This window comes from Buteo buteo, chromosome 20 (genome assembly GCF_964188355.1).
Source record: "Buteo buteo chromosome 20, bButBut1.hap1.1, whole genome shotgun sequence".
Taxonomy (NCBI): domain Eukaryota; kingdom Metazoa; phylum Chordata; class Aves; order Accipitriformes; family Accipitridae; genus Buteo; species Buteo buteo.
In genome coordinates, this window is record NC_134190.1 from 23,351,959 (window position 1) to 23,375,269 (window position 23,311).

Consider the following 23,311-nt stretch of genomic DNA (forward strand, 5'->3'; position numbering starts at 1 on the left):
ATGCCATAGAAGAGACAGTAACATTTGTTAACAAGAATACACAGATTTGGCTGTTCCCATTGACCTCTGAAAAGGTTAAATTGCTAGAGCTGTTGGGTGAATTAGTAAATATGTCAAATCTGGGTTATTCTTTATCTTGTTTAAAATAAAGAAATTATATTTCATCCCACTGATAAATATGAGGAAAAAAAAGTAATTGATTACTCTGTATATTTCATAAAATTACACAAAAAATTCATGCATTGTAATCCTTGTTCTTATATTTCACTATCTAGGTTAATAAATTTCATTTCCTTGTATGTGTCTGTCTTATATGTGTCTCCTAATAATTTTTGAACCCTGCTGAAACAATATCATCCAATTTGATAGAGGAGAAGCAGTCTCGGGACTACACCGTATTCTGAGAAGTATCATATATTGTGAGGCCTATAATTTGCATATAACAATTACAACGGTTGCAAATAATGAGTTGGTAACTTCTTTCAAAAAGAAGTGCAAATGTAGCATAAAATTAAAAATATTCATTAAATAAATTTTTCCTCTTTTTCTTTAATTTGAATTAAGGTCATTATTTGCTTAAAATCATTTTATTTAAGTAGCATATCCTTGAACTCGCTGTCTTATCTTGTCCACATGAACAAGTTGCCAACTTTCCTTCCTAAAGCTCAACTAAATCTCATTTAATTTTTATCTAAAGACATAAAATCTCCATTTAAAGCTCAGCAATACTGAAAAGACCCACCAATCACAAACTGCAATAAAGAAAAAATAACTATATTCTCATAATACTAGCAATGCTAAAAAAAGAATCCAAGTCACTCGTGATCCTGAACACGATTTTACACACATAGTAAATCTTAAAATAACGATTATTAGATTAGCATGACCTTGATCTGGATACTATGATTATTCCAGCTAGCCAGTCTTAAGAATGGATTTTTTTGTCAAATTTTGAGAAACAGCTTGAGGATGTGCAATGTCCTTATTGATCTTGCGATCAAAATTTTTCTTTAACTGCAGTGTTTTGCAGCTTTTAGTCTATTAAAACCAACAAATTATTTTAATTCCAGTAAAAGTGGGATTATAAAATTCTTGGTGAAATTATCATTAAAGTCTGTGAGACATTCTGTCTATCAAATAATTTTATTCCTGTTTGCAGACCTCTCTAATAATGACCATGGCCCTTCAGCAGCAATATATTGGAAAAGGGAAACACTATCCACACTTCTTCCTAAGTAGTGATGCTACTATAAAAATGTTGGAAATTTTACTTTGAAGAATATGAGACATATGAATGTATGAGATATTTGTATAGTTATTCTGAAGTAAAAGGTTGGTAAGATTAAGAGATTCAGAGCAGAGCAGAGATTCAGAAGCTGCCATTTCTTTGCACTGATTACCAGCCATACAAGTAATGTGACTATATAGACCTACTTTCGCAGTATGTAAAACAGGAACTTCAGATTAATTTAAAAGATTATTTAAAAGAACAACTCTTTGTGAACTTAAAGCATGTTCTTGATGAATCTTACGTAAATTTACTGAAGAAAGTATCTAAAATTGAGATAGTTCAGACGCCTGATATTTCAGAACATGTGTTTGCATTCAGAAACAGATGTTGGGTCATTTCTGGTCAAAAATACATTTTAGAGCAAGAGGAAAAGTAAGCCAGCATGTGCACAAGAAGACCTGATTTTTCAAGGTAAAAGACACAGCAAGATAGCAGAGAAAGTCAATTCTGCAAAAGAAAATGAACTACACTTTTTATGATAATAATGATTCCACTGTTAGTACAGAACATTTCAGTCACTCTACTGAAATGAGTTTCATTTTACTTCAGAGTTTTGATTTGCTTTAAAGTAGGACACTTCACGCTTTCGTAAAATAATACCAGCCAAAATACATCCTTTTGCCATGTTTGTCTACAGTAGATGCTATTCTTTCTGACAAAACCAGCAGAAAATCTGTATCCTTATCTTGTATAATAGAAAAAAACATTTTTTAAAAGAACACTGCTCTTTCTTGCTAGATGTGACTCATTTCTAGCAAACCACAAATTCAGTCCCAAACTCCACAAAAGTCCGTTCTTATGTTCTGGCCTCCATCTTTTACTCAAATTCCTCTTAGACATACTCATAAAACTTCTCCAGAACTCATATAGCAAAATGAGTTTACAGTTAAAGATCATCTTCCAAGTTTTTTCATAAATGCTACTTAAATAAGGTTAGATTTTCATGAAAATTATATATTGACCAAATATTCATTTTCTGACTAAATTCTCAATAATTCAAAAGTTTGCCGGTACTACTCCTCTGAATCTCCTGTTACCAGAAAGACATCAACTGTGCAGGTGCAAAGACCACATATTCTTCGGAGAAGGAACTACACAACTTTTTCTGCTGCCTGCATAGGCCCAAGCAACAATCTATGTCCTGTAAATAATGGAAGTAATGGGAAAAAGCTAGATATGCCTACAGTAAATTAAAACTTTATTTCTAATGAAAACCTTCTATCTAATCAGAAAGAAATTTCAGTTGTATGCTTGACAAATAAACACCAAAGACTATCATATTTAGAAAGGCAGACACGACCCCTAACAATGCACATGACGGGATGACAGGTTCTGTTGCTTATGACACTCCACTTACAAAAAGGTTCAAGGGTTGCCTTTTTCATTGTACTGACAGTTTATTGGATGAGGTATTTCTTACTACATAGGCCGATATTGGATATGGTCTATTTCTTCAACTTGTTTATATAATAGTATCTTCAGTATTGAACACAGAACTGTATTTTTTTTAATATTTTACTACTGAAACTTAAAAAAAGTCACAAGACAAGGCCTTCAAAATTCACAAAGAAACTTATTTTTAAAACGTGCCTCTTTCAGTAATGACCTTTCAAAGCACCAGAACTCTGCCTACAGTATCCTCCAATCCCTGTGAATCTGTAGCACTAAAACATAAAACGTTTATGAAAAAAAAGAGAGTTTGGGAGAATCAAAAGTAGACTGAAGCAGCGCACCCTACATCTGTGACAGTAAGAGTGACTCAGCCCGTACCTACCTGGCTGCAGAGGCACACCATCCCCACAGGCAGGCAAGGGCAACACGTTCAGAGTCACGGGCTTCCGAGTGCACCAGCAAATGGCAGTTTCCCTTGAGAGGATGCTGGAGACCTTCCTGCACAGGTAAAAGAGACACAAACAAACATCAGAGAATGGGTCAATAATCCAGTAATTTTTATACTCTTGTTTTGCTGCAATTATTCATATCTTCTGTCAGTAACAGAAATGCTACGACTAAAGTTATCAGGTACCAGGCTTGCTGATAACAATGAGCTACTACCTCAGTCAACCATTTTGGGCTTGTAAGGTTACAACACAGGGAAAGGGAAAGGGAAAGGGAAAGGGAAAAGGAAAGGGAAAGGGAAAGGGAAAGGGAAAGGGAAAGGGAAAGAAAAAAAATAGCATGTTAGCATGATCTTCTTGGTGTAACACTTGAACTGCTGAGCAGCGTACGTGCCCTGAGGGCACACACGGCATGGCAAGCAATGTCATCAACAAGTGATCTAGGCTGTTTATAGGAAATGCTGAGCAGCCACCATTCTCAAAACAGATCTGCTAAAATATAGTTACAAATACGGGTATGCCTTATCTGGAGACAGTGTATTACTTTCTAAGTAACTGAGCAACAACTAAGGAACATGAAGATAAGTTACAAGGATTATCTTTTCCCATTGGCATGCCTTGTCCTGACTTTCCATTCTAATTTCACAGGCTGAATAGAAGGTAATTCCTTGAGGATTTTATACTTCACTTTTTCTGTTGGCTACAAAATGGTAATCATGAAAATACCTAGTAGATAAACAATTATTTGTATGAGGTGACAATTCTACTATTAACAGGAATAAAATCTAATTAAAAGTATGTCACTTCAAATCTCATGTACTAATATCTTATTTTGTAGATCAGCACCAGAAAGAATTCCTATTTTAAAGCCCCTTCACTGAAAAAAAGAGTGCTAGCCAAAAATCAGCTAGCTAAGTCAACTTTTGGGGATCTCAGTTGTTTGTTTGACACTTCTGAAAATCCCACCATTTATCTGAATGCATAAATTACATCCAGATGTCTAATATTAGGCACTCATGCTTGGAGGAGAGACTTGAATCAGTGGAGCGCTTGAACTTCTGGTCACATGAATGCAATTAATATTAGACCACTCAGTGGTGAATAGTAACTTTTGAAGTGGAAGAGAACAAACAAGAGACTCTGAGGGTACATTTATGCTGAGTTTTATATGCACAACAAGGATATCTCATCACCAACTGAATAGTGCAAACAGGTCCACACTATTCACATTTTCTGGCCTTTTAGGACAAAACCTGAAATCAAAGTGACAGGAATGAACTCCAGCAGAAGAACCATCTCATTGCTCCTTTTTGCTCAAGACTTTATTTTACTCTGACTTTTTTTTTTTTCCTCACACACACTTTTTCTATCATGCAAGCAGTTTTTCCTCTCATGACAACATATGTGGTGGTGGCTTCTTCTCACAGCTGGTTCCCTAATACCATCTATGCAATCTGCTCACTGTTTATCCTACAGCCAGCTGCCCTTCCTCTAAACACAAGCTGGAACCTGGGAAGAAGCAGCAAGCATCCAGAAATCTAGGGAGAGGCGAGAATGCAACCAGCCTCTAGTGAATATATAAGTTAATATTTAACGATGGTAAAACCTGAAAACCTAAAAAGTCTAGCTGAAACAACAAACAGAACTTCTTGGGGTATGGAAATTTTAACAAAGACCCAAGTGAAATGCTTACAGCCCTGTAGATAGGTTTTAATGCAAAGATTGAGAAAAAATGTTCTTAAAATTTGCTCCCGTGACATCTTTCTCCTGCTACTGCTGGCCCACATAGTACAGTCCCACCACTTTGAATTTCTGCTCCGTTGGCTCTTGCCTGGTTCCATTCCCTGTCTTCATGGGCAGTATGAGAAGGAGAGAAAAGGGGACAGCTGATAGAACAGCGACAAGGGAAACCAAAGCCAGAGCTAGAGTCTAATTCCAGTCTGCTCCTATAAGAACTACAGAGCCATTTACAATAGTCATATCTCGATCAGGTCATCTTGCTGAATCCCAACCCATGGGTGACGCCCCTGCAGCTGCTCAAGCTAATCGCCCCCCTAATATCCTGCAGAGACCATTGCTGGGCTGCTGGCTCTTAGATAACTGTAGCTAGAGCGTTGATGGAGGCTTTGGGGCAGTTTCACTCAATGTCTCGCACCTGAAGTATCTGCTGAGCAAAGATACTCAGTCCCTCAGGGTCTGATACACGGTGCAGCGTCCAAGTCCAGACTGCAGAACCATACAGTTTTATGATCAGCTTTACAGATGGATTCCTACATTAGACCAGTTCCTTTGCAGGCTGTGTCCGTGGGGCACTTCTTGAAGAGCAACTTTGCACAAGATGCCATGTGAGCAAATGGAAATTGCCCACAAACCTAAGAGAAATGGACGTGCTCTGGAACCAACCCTCCCAAACCACGCAGCCCCACAGCACCCGTGGGAGGTTTAAGGAACCAGATCCCGTACAGTTTGCACTCAAACTAGGTATGTGTGGCAGGAACCCAAGCTTGATGTCCAGGCTCCCATGGCTCCAGGAAACAACCCGAGTACAAACTTGTATAGTCTGGATTACTAGCGAGTTCATGAACCACAGAAAATGAGAGATCTTCAGTGTGACAGGATAGAGGTACTGTAAGAGACTCTCAGCAACTTAATAAGCATGTTCAAGGCTATTTGTGAATGGAAAATTGCAGGTATACAGAGACAGAAATGAAGCTGTTCTGAATATTCACCCTTAAGGATCTATCACTAGAAATCATTTGCTAGCTACTAAAATCCTCTGCAGCAATCTCAAAAAACACCCTGCACCAGCAGAGCAAAGATGAATTTAAAGCAGACTTCAGAGCCCTGACTCTTACTATTCAAATTAATGTCTTTGTATTCACAGTACATATTCCAACTTGACATTACATCATTAACTGCAGGAACACAAAACAGACATGGAAAAGGTCATACGTTAACACAACGTTATCTAATTTTATTCAGTTAAAGTATTGATCAGATCAATGGTAAATAAGTTAGACTCAGGCAGCCATTCCACCTCCAGGCCTATAAGCGTTTTACTTTCATTTACTTGATCTTTTACAAAAGGAAATATTTGCATTCCTTATCATTGTCAGAATCACGATATTTCTGTCATGAAGTTATCGTTTCTTGTTTATGCATGCTAATTATGTAAATATTATGTAATCTGATGTATAACTGCAAATTAAATAATTGCTTCAGTACTGATTGACGCAATAGATCCACTGAAGCAAAGATCTTGAAATTGCAAATTAAATTATTAGATATCTTTGAAGTGGCTTTAAAAACCTTATTTGGTTATGGAAATTGGTAAAAAAACCATGTTCAAGCAGCAGAACAGAAAATGGAACAATACGAGAGGCAAGCAAGAACACCGAGCCACAAAAGTGTTTCTTTCAGTACCAGGCTTATGCTTTGGCAACCAAACTACCATGCTCTAGTGAGATATAATTGCCATTTAGTAACTGGAAACGTGTTCGATTACTTATGTTTAATTTTGCCTGGGTAGGTAGCTCATTTCTACAGATTAAATTATTTTCATTGTATAGCTCAAACTGTATGATTTCCCCAAATGCTTAAATAAACAATATCTCCAATGCAGAGATTAATATATGAACTTCAATTTTGTATTAATCAGGCTAGTTAAAATTCATGCTAGAATGTATTGTTTATAGTCTTTCTGCTTGAATTTATTAAGTACTTCAAACCAAAAAAAAAAATGCTCTCCTGAGAAACTGTGACTACAGAAATATGTTTCTGTCATATCCCCTTTTTTTAACATTTAATCTTTCTTAAGAAATGTGCCCGAAGGGCATAGATCTATCAATAGAAAGTATCCACTCTGGCACCAGCTGGAACTGAGTCTCAATAAATATAACTTAACATCACAGACAACCCAATGCTTGCTAATTGTTGTAAGACTGCCAGCCTGAGTAAGAGTGCACCTTGCGACATGGTTGTACTGGGACTCTGAAGAACTGTTGAATGAGATGACTTAAGGAGGAAAATACTTTAGGTACAGTTTCTTTGCATTTGTCAGATTCACATTATGATAATAAATTAATTTCCTAATTCAACTGACTGCTATCATCTAAGGTCGAAAAATCAAGACCTTTCTGTTGTTTTTCAGGGGCAGCTTTTAACAGTCATGTTAAAACTCTGCATGTTATCAGCATATTTTCAGTATTTTCTGTAAATTCTTTATTAGTAATTGACATATTAAGCCAGCTTTTATTTCTTCAGTATATGAATATAAACATTCATCTCATCATAAACAATTCAAACTGAACAGACGCTTGTAAATGAAGCACATTTAAAATCAAATTTATCGAGCAGCTACTGAAGAGTTTAATATAGGACTCTCATCTGTTTTGTAAGCTCCACAATCAAGGATTATAATTGTATAAAAAAATCTTTTAAATTGCACTGACATTTTCAGAGTATTACAGGCAGAAGAAGCACAGAAGACATTTTTTTCTTCCAAGATGAAGTCTGTTAAAAATGAATTGTGTGTCTAAAGTGTACACACTGTGTTTAATTATATAACAAAACAGTTTGAAAACAGATAAAACCAAGGATGAGTTATGTTTTTATCCTGAAATTACAAGCTCTATGCTGGGATCAGTTGCAGGAAATGTAACTTACAGATAGAATAACTCAGCTTTTTATTACTCTGATAGCCATTTGCCTTTTAATTCCTGTCACAGAATTTTAACAAGTTAATTATGTTTTTCTCCACTCCTTCCTGGAAGCTGAATAATATCTTTAGGGAGAAGAAATTACGGTCAACTCTTCATTCCCTCCCAGTAAGCACTATACCATCACAATATTGTAATAAAACATATAATAGAGTTTCCTGATTAAGAGACCATTGATTTGGTGCCATAGAGCAGAAATCACAGAACAACAGAGAACCACAGCATTACTATGATCAGAACTTTTCAAGCTTATTTATATTAAATGTCAATGGCGATCTCTCCAAGTGGGCATACAGTTTCAAATAAAGCTAGTAATGTTCCCAATATTAATAATTCATGCCAAACTGCTTCATTTCCTTCCCCTTCCCTAACTAGCTTATGAGCAATTAAAAGGCAGTGTGCTGAAAAGGAAGGTATATTGTAGAAATTATGAAAGTGGCATTTTCTTTGATCTTGCAGTGAGCACAGTCCACTTTCTTTTACACGAATACAATGACTAGGAAAAAATAAGATTCCTCCCTGCACATCAGTGACTGCAGAAGGGTCTGCAGGGCATAGGAGCTGCAATTCCCAGAACAGATACTACACAGCGGAGTGAAGTCCTGAACTGAGTTGATTGATGAACTTCAAATGGAACAGAGCCACCTGGGAGGTACCTAAAGGAAGGTAATTGATTGCTCCATATCTAGGTTACATCTTTTATGTGTCACTGCACTGCTCACGTCCTTTTGAACACTGCTCACCGTGAGCAACCAGAGAATTTGAGTCTGCCCCTCGCTGCGGCATCTGCCTCGCTTTGGCTGTACGCGAGCGTAAGGAAAGAAAGGGAGTAGCTGTGTGCAGCATTAAATCAGCGTAGGCTCAGTACTCCACCTGCAAGGTCATGAGAGACGAGTCATTGTTTTAAGCGTTACCCTGGGATTAAACAGAAAAGTAGCCTTGATTTTCTTTTGTACTCCGTATCTATCACACCCCTTGGTTTCTGTGCCCTGACCTTCAGCGTCTCCTTTCTGTCCCCCCCCCCCCCCCACCTCTGTCCCCATCCATTTTACGCAGCAGTCCTAGTTCCATTCCTTCAGTTTCTTACCCAGACAAAATTTCTGGTTTTACACAATGCTGTGTGACCTGATCTCGCTATTATCTCATTGTTTTCCTTCTCACGCCTGTTTTTGATCTGTATCTTCGGTGCACATTTCACTTGATGCTATATCTTGGTTACACAGCTGACTAAACTGTATACTTTTGCAATCAATGCAAAGCTGTGTGAGAGATTACATTCCTAAACTGAATAACACCTATAATGATTTTTATTAAGAATCTACTAAATAACACAGACTAGAGAAAGAACACAGTCAACAACACCAAGGTGCAATTCCTCTCAAAAGTTTTGTAATCCAGCTGTCAAATTTAAAGCGGCAGAAACAGTTGCTGCTCCACTTTACAGCTGCAACGTACCTGTGCCATTGCTTAGTAACAGGCTGCCCTTTAAACACATTTTCACCTAGACAGCACAGAGGTCTGAAGCTTTAGAAGCAACAGGAACCCTTTGAGAAGGCAGGAGGAACCTTCCCCAAGGTAGGGCAGGCAGCGGGAAGAGATCAGGGAAACGCAAAGCAAGTTCATAAGGAGGGCTGGAGTCGAAGGGCTTCAGCTCTGTTAAAGTGCGGCAAGTTCCATCAGCCTCGTGAAGTCCTCGTAGTGAAGTGAAAATAAGTCGACCTGCCCTAGTTCAAAACCATCAGCCTCTCTGCTTCTTTATCTATAAACTGCTTCTTAATGTATCAGGCTTTATAACTAAGTCTGATTAATTAGCAGATACGCCATGTAGCTTATCAGAAACCTTATCAGGTTTTCGTTTATCTACAAAATATGTTTTAGTTTAGCTACAACTCAAACGCAACAGAAAACTGCCACTGAACTTTCATAAGAGGACATGCTGTTGCCCCTTAGTATAACCACAACAGAATCAACATATTTTTGAATCTCTGAAACATTTCTCCCTCACCCATCCCTGAGCCTTACCCGCATAAGATCAGGGCAGAACCAAACATAGACTAGGCAACCAAGTCTTTCTCACACAAATAAGAAACAAATTTACCGGTGGCAATGCTCCAAGACAGGAAGAAAATGGTCACGATAAATGAAAATGTAAAGATAACCCAACTCACACCTAACTGAGGAATAGAGCTGCCCCTTTGGGACTTACCATTCAGGGGTTAAATTTGGGAACTGCCTGCAGCTGGGTACTAATGAGCAATTACACTCTGGCAGCATAATACTTTTCTCGATCGTCACTCAAACTCATTCTGGTCCGTATAGAGCTATGCAAAATTATCTTACATTTGTCAATTAGTTACTTATCATTTTATTCTTGGGTTAATATAACTGAGTAAGTAGGAGTGGGCTGTTTCCCCAGTTCCTGTGGCTGTCAGATCCAGGTGACATAATCTGCATATGTTTTCTCAAATACAATAGAGGAGGGTTATTACAGGACCAACGTATGTAAATGTCATGAAGCACTTGGGATACCTGGGCAAGCTGATAGGTCTATATGGTACAAAAAAGTAGTCTGCTCTTACTGAAGCCAATGTTGATGCACTCAGCACCGAGAGACCCTGTGTGTCATAACGACACGACGTCTCTTTAGTTCCAAAACTGGTGCTAAATCAGAGGTCTTGCATCAGCTTAAAATGTGTGAGATAACCAAAGTGCCATAGGGTAAAGTTTTCAGAGAACGTCAGACTCTGGAGAATTTATTTTCTTCTAAATACTTAAGAATGCTATTCTTGATTTTTGCTTTATATCTATTCATACAGCTGAGGTCCTTTATTAAAGTAGTAGGTAGCATACATGATTATTTTTAAAAATGCAATCATAAATAATTATATTGAAATACCTCATCTGAATTTGTTGAGTTTTAGAACTTTTATGGAAATCAAAATTAACTGACTACTGAAAATCGGAGTGAAAAAGAATTCCACAAACACAAAATTTCCCGGAACAGAGAAACGTTTTCTTTTATTTTCATATAAAAGCAGTTACTAAGGCATGGTTTGCTAAGGTCTTTCTTGGCTATCTGATATTCTTACATTATATGCAGTCTGCTACAACTTAAATCTATGGTGGAGCCAATGCTTTTATTGACAGATATGTGCACTATTGGACAATTCTACAAAGAATGACAACAAAAAAGCCATTAGACTGATATTTACATCTGTTCCGGTCCCATCTTCCCAAGACTTGAATTTTTTTTGTTGTTTGTTTGGTGGGGTGTTTTCACAAAATCTATTTTGGCAGAATTCAAAGGTACTATATGCAAGAATAATACAAATGCAGGAAGCAACCATGAGGTGACTTACATCTCTTTTTAATGTCTACAATATGAAAAGAATAAGCATATAAAAAAGGAACATCAGGAGAAGGAGTAGTTTTGCTCTCCTCTGAACTTTCAAGAGTGCATGCAACAGTCAACAAATGAACTAATAACCCACAGCTTCAAAAAATAAAAAGGAATATTTTATTTGGAATATTCTTTTTACATCTGCCTTTATTAAAAGACTGTTCATGTTTGTTGGCACTTAATTACAGCATATCTAACTATATGAACTATATAGTTATGACACACAGAATGGAAATTATTTTAGTGCATTTCTGTTATTTGCAGTGTTGACAAAATTGCATGCCCCTTACTAGTTTCTTTCAAGCTATTTAAATATTTTGGCAACACAGTGAGCTTTTCCTGAGTCTAATCAGGCCATTAGTTTATGAACATTTCTAAACTAATAAACAATAACAACAACTTATTATTAATAGGAAACAAGTATTCCTTTATGTTTAATAAAGGAGAAAATCCACTTCCACACTACGATCATTCTGCAGATTGAAAAGGTACAAATGAAAAGTCTTTGTAAATATCCGCTTTCTTGGTTAGGCAATGGGCCTAAACAGTGTCTAGGAAAACATTCCCTCTTTTCCCACAAGCATGGATGTATTATTTGTAGACATTGCAGTTTGACAATATATAGCTTTTGTTTACCTTATATAGTTTCTCTTATGAGACTAAACAGCATCTTCAGTCATTCTTACTTTTGTTTCATACAGTATTTTTGGTAGATGTCTAAAATTAGTATGGCAGAAGCTATTATAGATAATAGTCATGGGCATTTAGTTATCAGTATTTCTTCTTATAAAAAAGGATCATGTTGTGGTTTAACCCCAGCTGGCAACTAAGCACCATGCAGCCACTCACTCACTTCCCGCCACCCAGTAGGATGGTGGAAAGAATTCAAAAAAAAAAGGTAAAACTCATGGGTTGAGATAAGAACAGTTTAATAGAACAGAAAGGAAGAAACTAATAATGATGATAATAATAACAAAATGACAATACTAATAAAAGGATTGGAATATACAAAACAAGCGATGCACAATGCAATTGCTCACAGACCGATGCCCAGTTAGCTCCTGAGCAGCGATCCCTCCCCGCCCAACTCCCCCCAGTTTATATACTGGGCATGACGTCCCATGGTCTGGAATACCCCTTTGGCCAGTTGGGGTCAGCTGCCCTGGCTGTGTCCCCTCCCAACTCCTTGTGCCCCTCCAGCCTTCTTGCTGGCTGGGCAGTATGAGAAGCAGAAAAACCCTTGACTTGGTCTAAACACTACTTAGCAATAACTGAAAACATCACTGTGTTATTAACATTCTTCTCATATTGAACCCAAACCATAACACGATACCAGCTACTAGAAAAAAAATTAACTCTATCCCAGCTGAAACCAGGACACAGAAATTGTCTTTACAATGGATTCATTAACAGTCACCCTTCCATATATTTTTTTTCTGACTTCATTTCCCATCCAAAATCTTCTATTCCTATTTCCCCAATGCACTTTTTCTTTAGAAATACAAACTAGGAGTTGTACTCATAGTGGGTGGTACTCATAGAAAGAACTCAAGCATTATCTATTTTTAGAATCTTTGTGGTCATAATCACAATTTTTAATGCAATTTTCAGGAAAACAAAACTTGTTGTGAATCACTGGCCACAAAATTAATGCCTGCAACAGAGATGAATTAAGTTTATTTCATATTATTAGTTGCAGATGAACAGAGCAAAACAAAAAAATGAAAGCTTTTTCTGCTAACTGCTTAACCCACTTTTAAAAAGGGAAAGATGATCTATGTCAGAACACAACCTAACCTTCAATATTATTGTTTTTCAGTAATTTAAGAAAACATTATATGTAGTAATATATGTAGAATTCAATGAGTAATTTCATAGTGTCTCAGCAATGTCCTTACAAATCCATAAAGACAAGAGTCATCACTCCAAAATGTCTAGCAAAAAATTACTTCGATAAACAGTTTACTACTTTAAGATCTGTGCAAATTTAGGTTTCAGCAACTCAGATTTTATAGGTAGTAAGGCTTTTTCACTTGCTTCTTTATAGAGCAAACGTTTGAAAAAAGTTAAAGCTTCATAAAAATAATTACCTTTAAAAATGAGCTTCATATTGTGCCAGTTCCCTTCATATGAACAAAAATACCCAAGACAGTACCTATCCTTGAGCTGCAATAAGCTGCAGGCTGGGCAGAATATCACAAAGTGCTTGTCTTATTTTTCCCTACCTAACCGCTAGTGGCCCGAGACTTGGCATTGGTTTAGATAGGCCTTTGTTTTGACCTAAAAGGAGGATTCTTTTACCCTCAAGAGTTATCATCTGAAGCTTTTGCACTACAATACTTGACCTGAAATGGATGCTAGAAGAATCTGTGATCTCAACAAGTTAGTGGAAGGATGACAGCAAGTAAAATTCCAGACAAGTACTAAGAAATGCATCTTCTGCCTCAAAAGAACATTTAAAAGGAGGAAGGGAGAGAAAAAATACATATCTCCAATCAAGCATCATATTTTGATGCTCCTAAACTGCTGAAAAAATGGTATGAATAACCCATAGCATCATTCCCCGGCAAACATTCAAGAAATTCAATTCTCAGTAATAGCTTACAGAGTTTAGCAATTTTGGAATAATCTGATTTAAAATACCATTTTGCAAATCACTGAACTGCAGTAGGGAACATGACAGTGTTGGAAGTGATGCTGAAAGGAAATGAGGAAAGTTGGTCCTCTACTGTTCCTTCTGGTGAAGTATAGGTATAGGTACTGGGAGAGGCTGGTGAAAAAAAGAGAGCAAGGGTGCACAGGATAGCCTGGTTGAAGTGCAGGGAAGAAACAAGAAATTCATGTGAGGCAGGTATGGAATCTGAAAAGCTGTTTTTCTTCTGCCTTTATCTGCTAATGAGTCAGTACTCTGTTGCCTCATTTTTTTCTCTTACAGTGATTCTTGTTGTCGAAACACAAATTGCATAATCATTAATTGGCCCAATAACAGGAAATTTCACGAAAGCAAATACAGGGACATTCCCATGTAATTTCATACAATGTAATACCCTAGGACTATATTCCTACATACTTTAATACAACACAGTAACTTAGGACCTTGATGTAAAAAAAAAATGGCATTTACATTGGTAGCAAAAGTATCCAAAGCATAGATGAACACTAAAATTTTATTACTATTAAAACTGCTGTGAAATAAAATGAGGAAAAATAAAACACAGGACAGACTATCTCACTTCTGTCAGCCCTAGGGTAGCTTTTTGCTTGGGGCAGTGGGATGCAGTCACTCCAGAGCCTTATAAGCCTTTGCAAAATCTTTGGGTCTTATTTTATCTCTGCATTAAGTGCTGAAGGTACACATGCTAGCATCAAGCCACAGCATAGTGGAAGAGAATATATTCTGGTTTTCCTAGTAGCGTTACAGGAACCACTCTGACTGCCAGCAGAATCTTCTGTCTTCCACTGGGAATTTTATTACTGGTAAGAAATTAAACAAATTAACTTTGGGGTTGACTCACTATGATAAGAGCTACAACTTTTACTTCACTGGACTTCATCGTCAGTTACAGCGCAAGTTAGGGTGTAAAGATACTCATCCTAAACACACAGTTGCTCCAGCTACCTTTCAAATGCTCTTTATTCACAGGCTTTTTTCCCTTCAGTGTTGTCTTGTCATAGGACTTATGCAACACAAACATAAATATGGTTTTTGTGGTTGACATAAGGAGTAAAGAGAAGCACGGCTGCAGCGGGAATTCCCATTACAGAGGTGAAAAGATGGTAACATGCTGAAGGTTTGGGCAGTCCATGCACAGCAGGTTTGATATTTGTGTATAGATCACTTCCATGTGACTTACTTGCTGTACCTATTTTAAACCCAAAGAGTGCGTATGCCTGAGTTCCTGCTTTATTTTTCATAAGGCCTATAAAGACAGATTCCTGCTCTGTGCGTTATTGGCATACTGGATAACCTTTGAAAGGCCAGTTTAAGTTTATACCATAAAACTATCGTAAAAGACTTCAGTCAATAGCAAAAATACACAGTGAATGTCAAACCAGGGATTCTAGCAAGAGGACCAGACGCAGTCTGAGGCTGAGATGTACGAACAGTCCGTTCTACCCATAGCAATCCTGTACAAGGAGCTCACTCTTGGTTATTAAGTCTTTTTAGGAGCTTGCTGTGGTGTCCTGGATGTCAGGCCTCCAGATATGAGTTTGGAAGCACAAGGAGGAGGAAAAGATAAGCCAGCTTCTTTCATTATGCACAGTATATGCCCTCAAGAAAAACAGGCTGAGTGATATAGCTTGAGATTTTTTCAGCATTTAATTTCTTTTACCTTCTCACCAGCACAGGAGAGGAATTTAGTTGGGGATGCAAAAAGCAAGACACAACTCCCTTTATTATATAATTGAGACAGGCAGCACTCAGGAAATCCAGGAATTTTTCTGACCATGTTTCTCTTACACCACTGCCTTCACAGTTCTGTGTAGAAAGTAATATTTCCACTGCTGTTTGTTAAATGTAAAGCTTAATGCACCGAATGTTGTGTTATTAATGTAACCAGTAAGAGGAAGAGGATGTGGAATGTGGCTGAGATGGTTTTCCAAGGGAACTCTGTCTTTTTCTGATTTCCTGAGTACCTCAGTTTTCAGCATTAATATTTTATCAGTGAGAGAAACATTTCTGCTCTCATTACACTTTTGAAATGTGCTGTGGTATATAAATCTGGCATCTTTGAGCTAACTGACATAAGCAGTATTTTTATAATAGCTAAAACTGGGCTCCGAGAAGTAGAAGCCTGGGTTCTAGTACTGGATTTACCACACATTCAGTTACTGATATTGGACAGGGCAATCATTGTACGTAAGTTTTGTCATCTTTAAGCCACGCACAATAATACTCTTCATTCCCTCCCTCATTTTTCCCTATTTTTCACAAACAGATGTGAAATCTGATACAAGGCAGGATTTAACTTGATTGAAGGGCATTTGAGATCATATACAGGTTGAGATCCAGATAAATGGAAGGAATTTCCATCCAGACATGCAGGTTGCCTTGTCATTCATTTTTTGCCATGCAAAATCTGTATTAAATAATTGGATTACGTTAGGTAGGATGCAGCTCAGTGGTGAAAGACCATGGATGTCTCATCAACTGTCAAGTGTGATTAGAGTTTTAACATGATGACAACAAACAAAGTCCTTGGAAACATGCAGTCATTCTTATTACCTAATTATAGTTTGACTTTAACAATAGAAATCTAACTTGCTTAACCATAAAAATCTAAGCTGTATCACAGCAATGTGTTTCATAACCTGGACATTGATCAGGAGTTTAAGTTACACACTACCAGCAGGAAATACAAAAACCCCACCAATGAGAAACTATTTCAGTTATTTTGTCACAGAAGATGAGGTCAGTGGTGGAGTAAAGAAAAGTGGTGAAATACTTTACAAAATATTTATAGGAAGCTAAGCTGACATGACGAAAAAGGAGAATTTCTTTGAAAGAGGACCTAAGAGATAAGAAATAGTAGGAATAAAGTGGTCAGGTTTTGCAGTAGAATATAAGTAAATATTGATATCACTAAAATGTTAACAGCCCATGCTGTTCTACAGAGAAGTGATTTGGAAAAGATGAGAGAACTGCAAAGTAACAAAATATGCTGATATTACAAAGATTATTCAGGACAGCCTAAACTAAACTGATTGCGAAGCATTAGTGGGTTCTACCAGCACCATTCAAGAAGGTACTCAGTACATCGGTGGCAACAAACTATGTAAAATACAGAAGAAGAAAAAAAATTAATTTCTTACTCCTTTCAGAATACTGAGAAGTAAAGCTCTCTAAATTAGACAAATACCAGACTCATTCTGAGACATTTTAAAACTAGCCTATTAAAACCTGTTTTCAGAAACTTTGGAAAACACAAAGTTAAAGACAGCAGTAATTTTTTGAAAGAATTTCCTTGATCCTTAAGTTAGAAAGCCTTTTTCTACCTTCCAGAATTTTGATGGTAACTGTGGAACATGTGGGTTAGCCGTAATGAGGACAGGTGGAAGGTGGAAGGGTGTGCTAAGATGCTGAAAGTGAGCACAGCACCAGAAGAGGTACAATGGAAGCCACTTGGCAATAAAACTAGCAGTGCAATTTAGTGCCAAGAAACACAAAGTCATTTAGCTGACTGCAGAGAGTCATACAGCCAAAGGTGAAAGCCCTGAGAAATACCTCAGGCCCAATCAGCTGTAAATTTTGTGATTTGAGCTCCTACCCTTAGCCTCAATTCATGTATCTCTCCTTTCTACCTCATAAGCAGAATGAAACATCAGACGTTGTGGGACCCTTACAAATCAATTTCTATTCCTCTGCTGAGCAGGATAATTTATCTATGTCATACTTCAAGCCATTCAATCTAAGTAACACAGTTTGGTTTTAATTTTTGGTTTGCTCTACAGGAAGTGGTTCTGGTTTAAAATTATGTCCAAAATCCCCATGTTTAATAGAATATACACTAACATTCAAACAGCTAAAAAAGAATGATGTGACTCACTACCAATAAAATAGTCATTTCCCTATATTCACTCGATTGTTTATCATGGCATTACTGTTTGCTTTGCATGAATGGTTTCTGTAATATTGACTCAATTTATGTCAATCTGCATTTTTACACATCCTTGAACAGCTTGCACATTTTTTTTCCAAACACTAGAAGTGCTGTCAGTCCTATTTACTTTCCACTGAAAGCACCAGCTCTCTACAATAAAATTCAGAAACAATAGAACAGAAGCTTGTTTAAAATGCTCCTGTGGACATAACCAAATAATACATATTTGAAGTTTTTAATATCTGTCATTTCAATATACAGGTATTTCTTTCCCAGGCAACAGAAATTGAGAAGTTGCTTCTAAGGGTGCAGGTGCCCACAGGTTGTTGAAAGCAATTTTGACTGCTAATTACTATTTTGTATCAAAAGAGACAACAAAAGCAAAACACTTAATCCTTCCATTTCAAAATCCCACTTTCCACAACTTAGAATGCTGAGAGAATGGGAGCAAAAACCACATGGACATCTCCAGTTCTCCCTCAAAGGATGTCCAACAGCACAGAGTGGTGGTAGATCTGGAGACTGGTGGTAAATTTACCTCGATGAGAGATCAAGGAGGGCTGAAAATCCTGTCCTTTCCTCAAGACCAACATTGCTTTTGGTGTCTTGGCACACGCCCCAAAATAGTCTCTTCATTATGGGAATTCCAGACACTGCCTCTAGTAGAAAACTCAAAACAGGAGAAGTACTGGAAACACAAAGACTTTCCTGCCTACAGAGAGTTCAAGGTACCTGTTCTTTCACTGCTGACTCATAAAAATCTAAAGTTGAACACTGTTAAGTCGCCTTCCAAATCTGAACATTCCGAAAGATCCCTGGCTTCAGTCCACCTTCGCTACGGACGAGTAGAGCATTCACCGCAGCACAAACTAGTCAGTCTCTAATGTCACCTCTTCATGAGCTTTATCTATCAGGTAAAAATGACCCCAAATCAAAAGCTGTACGCTCTGAGAGCAATGTGCTCAGATGTACATACAGAGAGCGAACATCTACTGAAGGAAGTTATTGTTTAAGACTTTTAGTGTAGATATTTTGAATGGAAAACAGAGACACATGAACCTTAATTAGTCCAGAAAGCTGTCTAGTAGCACTGAAAAACTAAAACTGATTTCCACACCATTATGACAGGAGGTTTTTTTCTGGAAAATACACTTCTAGCTAACCTGTACATCAAAGTGAAGAGTGGGTAACAGATATAAAGTTACCATGACTGTTTTTACTGACTCAAAATGCTCTTCTTCTCTGTTCTAGCTATATCCTACAGATTATTCCTCAATGTCTGTAAAACACTGTGAAGGTGAGTATATTTTCAGTATATTTAGAACACTACCCTGTCTGCATATTAATAACACTCACTCTTACCAATAGCAAACTAAAAATCAAAGATGCTTTTCTAAATGACTACATTGGTTTGTTATCTTATAGATTTATAATAGACTTCAAGCACATCTTTAACAGCAAAATAAATTGTTACTACCTCAGAGTATTTTTCTGAAGAAAATCAAGTTTGGCAGGTAGTAACACTAATTTTTATTATTTTTTTTTAATAAGCCTGTATTTCATGTTTCTCCGATTACCCCAGTAAACTTCCTCAGGTCTCTCTCTAACAAAAGAGCTGCAAGAGGCATGTCAAGCTCGGAGGAAATGAGCCAAGCCTGAGGCAGCTCCTTCTCCGTCCTACCCTTTCAAGCTACAGTCATTCCTCCAAAAGGCTCTTGTGTTGGAGCTGAAGGAGAAGCAGCAGGAAACTTCACTTTTTTTTCTAATAAATGCATAAACCCCTGCCAGCTAAAAAGTAACCATCAGTTAATAACTGGCAGCATTTCCAAGTGTGCAATAATTCAAGCCAAAATATATCAAACCATCATACGAATTTAAAATCATAAACAGTTTTAAGTTTACATGTTAAGTATTGACTATTTTTTATGTTCTGTAGGCTTTCCTCCTTAGAACAAGATTTGACTTGAGATATGGCTTTCAGTGGAAAAGTAGGAGGGTATGAACTACATTTTCAGGGACAAAGAAAGTGTCTTTTCTCCTTTTGTTCACCTAATAAATACCGGGCAGGTTCCCTGGCCAGGGTATTAAAGTCTCCAGCTGAATGCTCTCCTCTGACGGAATTTGAAGCCACAGCACCAACTCCCAGAAAAACGCATTAACTGCCAGGCTATCATTAAACTTTCCTACTGATGTCTTCAATCAGGAAACATTAATTGGAACAAGATCTGGAACTTGGGCATTTCATGGCCCCACTGAGAGTGTTAACTATCAAGAAAACAACATTTCAGTAGAGTATGATGTCATCCTAAGCAAGCCTGTTTCCAGACAAAGGTTTGGCAGGACACACTCATTCAGTCTGACTTAATTCACCTGTGGTTCTGACAAATTAATGTAAAGAACTGAATATCAAGAAAGGCAAAACTAGACATAAATTCAGTAAATAAAAATCTTCTGGAAAGTGTCAAAGTATTTTATTTATTTTATTTCCACATTTTCAAAGAAAAGGGGGTGTGGGGTTTTGAAAAGCCAATGTTTGGGCTCTTTTAAAACACCTTTATTTAAAAATTGGTCTAAGCTGATAGGTAAAAGATTAAACTACATATTATATTTTCTTTCAGGTTGTAGAAATAGATATTGTTTGTTTAATTCATTTTCATGTTTTTCTTTTAGTTTCCCTGAAACTGACTCTCCTGCCTCTGTCCCATGTTTTCGTCTCAGACACCACTTGGAAGAAGACTCTGATCACTTCTGATTACAATAGTCAACTTTCATCGCAGTTTCATCTCAATAGATGAAAGAAGTTGTTTTACAGTGAGAACAACCATTCACTGGAGCAAGCTTCCCAAGAACTTGGTACAGTCCCCATCACTGGAAGTTTTCAAGACACAATTGGATTGCTACATAATCTCCTCCAGGCTCTCTTTCCCGTGAAAGGTTGGACGAGATGATCTTTAGGCATCCCTTCCAACCTGGGTTGTTGCATGGCTCTAAGATTCTGTGATTCAGAGGTGCTGTTCCTGGACTGGAGGATGGGATCTGACTCAGGCTCAACCGCATTTTATGGGAGTGCTCTGCTAGACCTGATAACTTTTTTTTTTTTTTTTTTTTTTTTACAGTTAATTATTCCAAATCAGCTCTTAAAAGAGCTCCCATTCCCAGAATGTTCTACTTCATGGTGGACAACATACTAAGCACATACATCAGATAGATGAGGAATGTGCAGATCTCTTCATATTCTGGATGACTGCTTTAAACACTAAACTAACGAATATAAGGTTAATGACTTTTTTTTTTGATAATTTTTTAAGTCTATTCTTACAAAACCCTGACTTGAAATATGTAATTTTGAGTTACACTGAGACTGATAAATGCATAGGCCTAATGATTAGCCACAAAATTTTTGAAGACTCTGAGCTGTATAGAGTATATTACTACCTTCTCTTTGTAACCTAACTCTGAAGCAATTTTTTTTTTATTTTTTTTTTTTTGCAACAGACATTCCATTATACAGGAACTGCAGTATACTTTTTCTTTGTATCTTTTTCAAGCACTCTTATGAAGCACACAATATTCACCAATCCATCACTGTACTGTGCATGTATTAAAAAAAAAAAAGAATTAGAAGAAACATACTTCAATACAAACCTCCATACGCGGACTTCTATTGTAATAAATCTATCCAGACAAAACCACTGAAAGAACACATGATCTAAGAAAAACACTGCACAATAGGTCTGACTTTCAAAACCTGTTAGTTGTTTTACCTGAAGTCTTATATTATGAAGCATTATATATTCAAAAGAATGTGAAAACCGGCAGGATGTTTCATTACAGTTTGTCTGCTTGCTTTAATTTGGAAAAATGTAGGCAAGGCCTGTTCACTGTGTCCAGATTCAGTCAACAGAAATCACTGGAATTATTCTGGATTTATATCACTGTAAGATAGATCAAATTCACACCAAAATAACTAATTACTGCAGACTGTAGCAAACTGTTAAAAATAAATCTGCAGAAATAATTTATCAATCCTTTGGTAACACAAAATCATCTGATATCATTAAATACTTCACTGAGCAAACAATATGAATTTTCAGACAAATTCAAGGTATTTTAGATTATTTTTCAGTTTTATTTAAAAATTGTAAGACTGACTTTTCTGAACAGGATGCTTTCTTTCTGCTAATGATCTGTGTCACGTAATGCATTACATACTTCTGAGATTAACCAATAGTTCAAATAATGTTACGTTCACCTAACGAAGACAATCTTGGCAAACGAGACAATATGTATTGCAATGCCATACAATACAGTTCTGAAGTCTTGCTTGTGGCAGGCAAGCGTCGTTTTCCTACAATGCAGTCAAATTGTTTTTCTTCAGCAGATATATATGAAGTACCGTAAGCCATTTGGGGGAGCCAGTGACAGAAGCATTCTCCATATCCATTCCATCTTTCTCTAGCCTTGTTTGATCATTACTTCACAGCCTCATCTGATATGTGATACCATTCCACCACCATTTTATCTGCTCATCTGCTGATTGCTTTCCTGACACTTTGCCCTCCAGTAATACTTGCTCTGATTGTCATCCAATCTTTTGCTAAAATAGAAAAAGCGTTTCAGTTTTGTCTCTCAGATGTGTATATCGAATGTCTACTGCACACCAGCTGTTGAAGTATCTACCTACTAGCAGTTCCAAATATTGGCTATTGCAGAGGAACAGGTTTAAAAAGGAAAATATATGAAAATGATTATTTGAGCATAGTCTGTTTATCAGGCATGTGCACTGTGGACCAAATAATATTTATATATTTTTGATAGAGTTCTTTTCATATGGATCCTTTATTGAGTGGGTTTACAGCCAAGCCACAAATAAATAAATCAATCAGAAGGTTACATCTTAAAAATAATATAAATTTTTAATATTATGCAAACACCATAAGCAAGTTATGGTGGATATGCACTTAAATTTGAAATTAATTTATTTTGAAGTGTTTGTATCACTTTTTCTTTCTGAAAGTATTAATGCTAATAGATACTTTTTACAAAAGTTCAGAGAGGTTAATTTCAGAGTAGCATGCAGAATCATAAAAAGAACGGCAAATTTTCAAATGTCCATATTTATGTTTTGTGTACTTGAATACTTATACAGCTAGGGAATAAAAACTCTGTGAATGACTAAGCTGTCCATCTGAAACTAACAAATTCCTATAAAATCAGCAAACTTCACCTCCTCAAGTCTTAAGACTTAACATTAGAGACTAATGCATTTTATCACAATAAATAATAGAACATTTAAAGATTGCATAGCAAATATTTTTGCTTCAGAACTACTTTAAAACCCCTTATGTAAGACTGGACCAAATTTATAACCCATACAGCAAGTCAGACAGTCTCTTCTCAGAAATCTTTCAATTAAAATAATCAAATAAAAAAGAATAAGCATAGAAAAAGCTGAGGTGAAA

At 36.8% G+C, this 23,311-nt stretch overlaps 1 long non-coding RNA gene across 1 annotated transcript in view; it reads right to left on the bottom strand.

Moving 5' to 3' along the window:
* The window catches only part of LOC142042348 (uncharacterized), a 389,027-nt gene that overhangs the window by 236,364 nt on the left and 129,352 nt on the right, over window positions 1–23,311 (bottom strand). Inside the window, exon 2 of the long non-coding RNA XR_012653715.1 lies at window positions 3,066–3,181. This is a non-coding gene — a long non-coding RNA (uncharacterized LOC142042348). The remainder of the gene's footprint in view (window positions 1–3,065; window positions 3,182–23,311) is intronic.